The sequence below is a fragment of the Mycteria americana genome, chromosome 9 (genome assembly GCF_035582795.1).
Source record: "Mycteria americana isolate JAX WOST 10 ecotype Jacksonville Zoo and Gardens chromosome 9, USCA_MyAme_1.0, whole genome shotgun sequence".
NCBI lineage: Eukaryota > Metazoa > Chordata > Aves > Ciconiiformes > Ciconiidae > Mycteria > Mycteria americana.
Genome location: NC_134373.1, coordinates 13531811 through 13540767, shown reverse-complemented (window position 1 = coordinate 13540767; position 8957 = coordinate 13531811).

Genomic DNA, 8957 nt, shown 5'->3' with positions numbered 1-8957 from the left:
TTAAAATCACACTTAATAAACAATTTGATGGCTAATTATCTATTTTACGAAGTAGTTTTCATTCCATTAAGCCTCACAATGGAATATGAGTTTAACTGAGCTTTTTTGTTTAGTTACTTGGAAAGTTTCAGAACAGGTTTACAAAATAGATGTTTAATTACAGAACATGCAATATCTGTAGAAGCCTTAACTGAAATACCTTTGTGCGTTTCCATACCATTGTTTTTAATGCAGCATTTTTGTGTTAATGAAAAAATTACAAAGATGTTAGTGCCAATTTGTTGGTTTTACATATATGAAACAATTAAACAACTCCTCCAAACTAGTTAGAAATGATTGTACTACTTTGCCCTGTTTCCAAATGATTAGTCTGTTTATTACGTATAATACACAAGCTCTGAACAGGTGACTATGGGAAAACATTTTTTCTTTATTTGTGGTAGTGTTGTAAATAATGGCTTGCTTTCTCTCCATCAGATTCCTGCTGCTGTACTGGTCTTTTGTGCAATCAGAAATAGTACTGTAAACTCCGGAAAGCTAGCAAGTAAAGTGTATTTAATCAGTTAATGGGGTTTGTTTACCCTAAAAAGAATAATACTAAGTGGGGAATCTGATAGGTGCTTTTAACCACTTAATGGGTGGTTACAAGGAAGAGGAGAGTTAGACTCTTTTCAAGCTGCACAGTGAAAGGATGAGCAGAAACGGTCACAGGCAGCCTCAGGAGAATTCCCATTAGCTGCCACAGGCGTTTTTACAGTGAGAATTTGGGATGTGGGGGCGCAGAGGGGCTGTGGGAGCTCCATCCCTGGAGCTGCTCTGGACTTGGGTGGACAGAGCCGCGTGCAGCCTGAGCAAGGGTTGGACCAGATGGGCCTCCAGAGTCCCTTCTAAGCTAAACTGGTCTTATTTTGCTTCTTAAAAGGCAGTCAGTTACAATTTGGTTAAATTCCAGTTGTTTGTTCTTTTAAATGTTACTCTCTCAACTCAGCTTCTCAGCATGAAGCCAGGTGGCATTAATTTGAAAAGTAAGTGTCTTTTAAAGCTTTTTTGGTATTGCTGAGGTAAACTTCAGGAGGGTTATGGTCAGGTCAGAATTATTCACTTGCATATTTGCAGCAGAATTAATTTAAATGACTGAAGGCTTTGGGAGAATAGAGTAAATCATCAGGTACATATTTATTGCTAAGCCTTACCTTTCTCTTCCTTTTTCCTCATAGTGGTGTAGAAGATTTTGTTGTATTCCTCAGTGCAGCTGCGCTTGAAATTGGTCTGTAAGTCCACAGACACTTAGAGAAAGTCTCTTTTTTTCCTGGGTGTTATTAATGTTCTGTGCCCACCCGGGGCTGCTCGCTCTCTTCACGGAGGTCAGGGAGGAGGGCTCCCGGATGAGTGAGGCCCATTGCCCTGCCACACGAACCCCGCCGGCTGCTGCTTCTCGGACAGGTGCTTTTGGGGATGTTTTTTCCCTGATCCCCCCTCTCGGGGCCAAGTTGTGTGTCGTCGACCCCTCCCCGGTCCATTTATTTACCGATTACTGACTATTTCGTACCCCCCCTCCACCTCAGCCCGGAGCCGTTGCCCGCCGCCCCCTCGCGCCGCGCCGGCAGGAGGCGCCCCGCGCGCAACGGCCGTTGGGGGGGCGGTGGCGGGGCCGCCATGTCCCGGCGGGAAGGAGGCGGCAGGGCCGCGTGCGCTGCCCCGAGCCCCGCTGCTCGCCGCCTTCTGCCTCCTGCGGGCCGGGGAGCTGTCGCTGCAGTCCCTCGACCTCAAGCAGGAGGGGGCCGAGCAGAAGGCGGCACGCTGGCTTTGGAGGTGCGGGCGGCGCCGCGGGAGAGGAGGAGCCGGGCGATCGGCGGGTAGGGCCCGTCAGCCCCCACGGCGGCAACGGGATCGGGGGAAGGAGCCGCTTTATCCTGCCCCGCTGTGCCTGAGCACGGTCTTTCCTTTTACTGGGTGTCACTGCAGGCTGGTGTGCCTGTGGAAGGGAAACAAGGAGGGAAGCCTGCCCGCTTAACAGACTAGTTTCCATCCCTGCCTCATCTGGGGATGAAAAGACTTCTTTCTTGATGGGAACAGACCTGGATTCCTCTGCCTTTTCCATCCGCCTTTATTTGGTAGTGGCAGCTAATGCATGCCTATGTAGTAGCTGCAGTCGAAACAGGAAACCCAGTCAAAAAGAAAACATTCCCGTATGTTCCTACACATGAACAAAACTATGTGTTTTAGTTCTGCATTTTAAATTTATGTAATCTTTTCTTCAAACTTAAGAAATTTCAGAGTCCCCCCTAGCTAAGGCAGTTTCCTGTACTGATTTCCTGTACTGTATTCAATAAAATGGAAGAGAGCACGGCTTTTCAGATTCATACAGGCAGGCCTCGGACAGATAATAATAAGAGAAACAAGGAAAAAAAACCCCAAGATTTTCCTGTGGATAAATTTCCACACCCACTGATAGATGTTAACCTACACAGTGAAAAACAAACAGTTTACTTTGGGGGAAAAAAAATACAAACAAACAAAAACCCCCCATCCCAACAAACAAACAACCCAAACCAAAACCCACAAAAAACCAAAAATCCCTCAAAACAACTAACAACCACTTCTGAAAAAAGAAAGGGCAAAAAAAGAAATAGCACAGTCAATAAAAGATTTTGAAATTGTTAGAACAAAAGTCTCATGATAAAAGAGCAAGAAGAAATATCTGAAACAGTAAATTCTTCTTCCATTTTAAATGCTTGTGATGCTATTATTCAAGCAGAATACCCTCGTAGGCCATGGCTCTCCTTTCCAGCAAATTGCTTAAAATGTGTCTTTTTACAAGCCAAGCAAGAGGAAAAAGAAAAGTCAAGAGATCCTGACTGGAAGTCAAAAGACAAGCAACGTAGCAAGGCTCCTAAGAAATGCACTGTGCCATGCCACCAACATCTGGGTCAAATATTAACAAGTACACAGCTTAAGAAGGAAAAACAAACTAGTTTGAGGAAATCTAGTGATGTTGTAAAGAAAAAACATGGAAAGTATGCTGAACCAGCTCTTTCAACATTACATGCTGTGGGGTCCAAGGATTCAAAATCATCTGTGTTGTCCCCTAATAAGGAAAACTTGAAGCAGAAAGCGGAGCAGGAAAAAGAGCATGACAGCAAGCCAAAGAAATCATTCAACAAGTCTGTGATGGCTCCATCAGCTACTGCAGAACAACAGCTACCTCAAACCATGAAAGCATTTAAAGAAAACTCATCTACAAGTGGCTTTCCAGATTTCACATGGGCAAAAGGAAATCTGCCTGTAAGAATACTTTTCTTTTAATTGACCACATCAAACATATGAGAACTAGAAAGATAATTTATATCAGAATGTAGAATAAACAAGCTTTTTTAATAAACTGTAGTAGATAAACTCAGCATTGATACTCTTGACCCATATGTCATGTAGAATAAATTTTGACAAAACAGAGGAAAACCTGTGCATCCTGCCAGCAATGCCTCTGTTCCTTGCTTTCTGCTTACAGTATTATTACATGTATCAGGAAATTCCACTAGCAAAGATGAACTTGTCTGAAAACATGCCTAAGGTTTTTTAATTACACCATGTCACTTGAATTGTGAGTGCTTCTTTCATTTTTTTGTTTCATGACTGTTACTGCTGACTAGATGTTGCTGCTAACCATAGTTGGCAATTTTTTCTTGATTCAAATATTGCTTCTACATGGCTGGTGCAATTAGCCTTTTTTCCCCCTCCTCATTGTAAACATCATCGATTACAATTTTGAAGGTATATCAGTCTTGTTCAGGACAAATTGTTTAGTTGATTCTTCTGTAGATTTTCCCTATAATTTTCATCCCATGTGACACTGTTTGCTTTCTGCTCTGAACTATCATGTTAGAATTGTTTGTCTTCCCTTTACATTCTGGAGGTAGGTTGAATTAAGTGGATAAAAGAGTTGCTAAAGTCATGGGCAGTGGTGACTGAGATCATAAAACAAAATGCGCTAACTTATGCCTCTTCTTGTGAGTGTGTAGCCATTATAAATATTGTAATGGCTTCACAGGAATCCTGTAAAATCTGTTCATAATGTATTTCCTATCCTTATTGTGTGTTAGTATGTTACATTTTATTACTACTACTAATAATAGAATAAACCTGATTAGTAAGTTATGAGATATATCAAGAAGGGGACAGATAGAGGGCAATAGGTTCTAGATAAAGTATTTTAGAGCCAATACGTTTGGGCATACATACATTGTCACTGAATGTGAAGTCTGAATATTCTTTTTTATTGATAAAATCAAGAAAAAAAGTAATGTTTTGGCTGCCATCCTTTAAAAATTTTTCAAGGCTCAAATTAGCTTAACATACCTTCAGAATTATGTAAGCAGAGAAGATACAAACATGGACATATATCGGAATCTTCCAAAAACAACAGAGACTGCTCTACATGATTTAGGGGGAGCTCCGGGAGAAAATAAGTCAGCCACTGCATTCTGCAAGACCCTGTACTGGTTCCCCATATTTGTAGGTCAGCTAAAGAGACCTCCAGAGTACAGTCTGTAAATTCTTACATTGCATTCCTGGATTCCTCTATTAGTAAAGTTACAGGAAATACTACCACCTTGAAGTTTGAGAATCAAAACATTCAAGAAGAGCAAATGGAAATCAATCCTAAGAAAAGGGTAAATTCTGTGAAATTCTCCCAAGATTTATTACTGGAAATTGTGACACCCCAAAATGACAAGTGAATCCAGAATGCCTTTCCAAAGAAAAGTGAGAGGGCAAGGAAATCTTTTATGGAATCTCACTTGGGAATATAATGTTCCCAGGTTGTAATGAAAAAAAAAAATACAAAGTAGTAGTAGTAATAATAATGTTCTTGCAATATCCTTATTGCATCTTTCACTTTAAGTAATGTGTTAACCAACATTAAATGTGTTTCCACATTGCAGAGGACCTTTGGATTTGGTAACAGGTGTTATATAGCTTTTCTGGCTTTGGTCATTTACAAAATAGGGTGTTGCACACTGTGCAATCTTAATCAGAATTGTAACTAATTGATGTGATAGGCTAGTGGATTAGCTAAATAGACCAGACCATTGCAAGAAAAAATTACCTTGATGGGAAATGTGTTTCTGCTAGCAGAATAACAACAACCTCTTGTATTTCAGAAATGTGACAGTGGGGGAAAGGAAAAAATCTGTAATATTTAAAAAAATGGAAATATTTTCAAGTGGATGTTTTCTAATGTGGTTAATCAACATTAACTACAGTATTACAGCTACAGTGAGCAAAACCAGCCACTCTGAAGGTTCACAGAGTTCTTTCCTAGGAATTTTTGATGTAATATTCCTTTACTTCTTACTTTATTACTAGTGTATCAATTTGTTTTGCCGTAACCTAAACTTTGAAAGCCCTGTTAAGACTGTTAGGCAAGATTTCAGCCTCTCTTAGTGGTCTCCTCTATTGCAGGTGGATTTCATGATAGGACAAATATAGATTCCATGAATCTGGATTTGTGGGTAAATCCAGTAGTAATGGCATATTCTGTAATCATACCTAAAAATAAAACCACCATTCAATTGCAGCTAATTTCTTATGGGCTTTTTCAGCATTTTTCAGGAACTTCATGGGACTTTTGGATTAGTAACATACATTTATGTAACTAATTTATGGAGTAGAATCACTTGTTTTTGTTTGGGAATGATGGAGGTTTCCTCAGGAACCTGTTTAAACCTAATATTCTTTCCTTCATCCTATCTCAAGTTTCTGGGTAGGTTTAATTATGTTAAATACCAAATGTTATTATGCTAGCTGGTTATTAGTAGACCACCTCAATTTTTCAGTGCTTTTTTTAAATCCTTAAGTCTTTACTGGTCTGTTACATCAAATAGCTTTATTTCATAGTATGGTTCTTACTCATAGTCTTTTGAGGGCTATCTCACTGGATGTGTTGTGTAGTATCTCTGAATTTTAGTAGGTTTTCGTCATTCATACAGGATAGGGATGACCATCATCAAGACAGGTCATTACAGCTAGCTTAGTTGTTTTAGAGGTTTATTAGACAACCCAATATACTTTAGCAAAGCTACTTACTAGCATTAAAGACAGGGTACATAAGTCACCTACTTAGGTATCTGCCTCATGTCAGAGACATTCAGAACAATGGTTTTCAAATGCTTTCTCATTATGTCACCTATCCTCTAGGCTAAAAACTGTTTTCACAGCACTAGAGGAGAAGGAGGGGGTAGGAAAAAGGGAGAGGCAAGGTAAAACTTGGTAATTTTTTTTAATATTTACTTTTGTTCCTTAATAGCATCAAGTGGAAGAAACTATTCTCTCTTCAATGGATATTTATTGCATTGAGACTCTTTAAAGTGAATAGTTCATATAGCAGAACAAGTTGATTCTGAGTAAATCACACTTTTTCCTGTGTTGATCCATTCATTCACACACTGCGGTACCAGACCAAGACAGTAAGACACTCAACAGCATTGAGCATATATTCAGGATAATGTTAACATAAGTTTTTTATCGTTACAGGTATTTCATTATTTTATGTAGTGTTAAATGCTAGCACAAAGAAAGGTGGCAACAAAACCAACTTGTGTTGTTTTCACAAGTATTGCAAAAGTAATGAAGCTATAAATTTCTGTTTCAGTGGCCATGAGATTTTGCAAATGTATAAAAGTTTGATAAGCCCCTTTGAAAGTACCTCACATTGAGCCTAAATGTAAGATACTTGAAAATTTCAAGTCACAGTTCAGTTCTAGTTCATATACTGGTAACATACATCATTGGTATGAGTAAAAGTCAGTAAACAAGTGCTCGAAAAAGAAGAGAAAAATTATTGTGCTTAGAACTATGTCAGCTTGGAATAGAAAGTCTCTGCAATTTGAATCTTAACAATACAGATCATGAATCTCAGATTTTGAAAACACTAACTGTATGCAAAAACTTCAGATTTTTCAGTAGAACACAGTTGTTTCCAAGAACTTGTTTTCAGTGACAGGTAGTTGAAACCTCCTTAACAATATGATGATTATACATTTTTTTTGTTAACTGGTATTTCTTATTTTGCATTATTCTTTAACAAAAAGTATCATCACAGTTAATGAGCAAAAAACTGCAGCAAACTTTTCAGCAAACATAATCCAGGGACTAGTTTCAAGTATTTCTGGTTATTTTAAGAATTACTAGAAGTCACAATGCCTCTTAATTGCTTTTCTTTGAAAATACTGTAGTTGTTGAAAAGCAATAGTTCTAACTGCAAAGACTTGTGAGCTTTTTAACTTACAAAACTCTATTTAGTTTTCTAAAAGTTATGTCAGTACAGAAGCTGGACTAGTATTTAGAAATAAGTAATTTTTTTTTTTCCAGAGAAAGAGACAGCAGCGAGGTAACTCCACTGGAACACATGGTCTTTTAAATCAATTTATACTGACTTTGTTATTAGCATTCAAGTTCATTTTTATAGAGAGTGCACAGTGCTGTTGTTTCAAGAGAAGCTTGTAGATACTAGCAGTTAAGCTGCCTCAAATTTTCTGCAGTTTGTTTTTTTTTTAGAAGAGTATTAATGTTTATTCAGGTTTGTAATTAAAATGTGTACAACTTCATGTGCGTTCTCACTTATTTGACCTGGTTTTTACATGTACCATTAGTCAAAAGTTACTTGTAGATGCTATATAACGTATTTGATTTGAGAACAGTCAAAATTTGTAGTGGTTAAGAACATGGGATTCACGTGAAAATAGTATCTTCTCTAAGAATGCATAATTAAGTGATTAATATTTTTACGATAGAGTAATTTTCTAGTTTAGACAACTATTTTCTTATCTAATGACCGACATAAATATGAAACTTCTTTCCTGCAGTAACAAGAAGCTATTAGTATGACTGGACTATGGAGAAAATAGAAGTACAAGAATTACAGAAATAAATGGAGACAGATAGGGTAAGTTTATTGAAAGGGTTTTGATCTTAAGTTTCACTTACTAGGTTTTGAAATATAGAGCTCTCTTCACAGCATAATGATTACAATCAACTTTTTTGTTAATACTTTAATGTGGTCATTTAGAATTTTATGTCTGTCTCAGGCTTGCGTTTTGGTCATTTGGTCTTCAAGGCTTTGTAGTGAAGCTGCTGGCAAAGTAGTAGTATTCTCAAGGTTGGTTGCAGACCAGCTCAGCTATGGAAGATTTGAAGACTTAATGTGGAATGTTGTTTGTGTTGAAAATTTAAAATATATCAATTTGATATATATTTATACATTTTTACTACAGTCAGAACTTACATCAGTAAAGTACTAGTGGCTTTGGGACACAACTTTTGCATATGCAGCTTTTTTAAAAAGAAGCTGCTTTTGTTCAGCTTGAGGTGCCTGGTACAGTATGAGAGATGAGAACTTACTGAATTGTAGGGAGAAGGCAGGCAGTTTTTCATCTGACTCAGAACAGATGAATTCACCAGGATCCTAGGGGGTTTATTAGGTTCTTGTTACAGCTGAATCTATCCATGGGAATTTAACTGTGGCTTGCAGAAGATGCTTGTTTGCCAGTAGCAGTGCCAGTGAAGCTTAATGTATGTTGCCTGTTCTTTTAAGAAAACAGTATTAGGTTCTGTTAAGTTCTGATGGTGAACAGGAATACCGCATAAATAAAAATATGTACAGTACCTTTAGATTATTTAATATGATTCTTCAAAATTAACCCATACCTGTTATAACTTGAGACATACTTTGCATAGTAAGAGGGCCTCAGATTAATTGCAAAAATGACACAACAATAAATGGAGATGCAAAAGTACAAATTTGTACTAAGAATGTAGACAAATGCAAGAGCATGAGTCACATTTTCAAGTAGCTTAACTTCTTTGGGAAACATGCAGTATTAAAACTGCATGAAAAATGATGCATAGCTAACTTGGCAAGTGTGACAGCACATCAAGTGAGAAAAATGCCTTTTGGGATG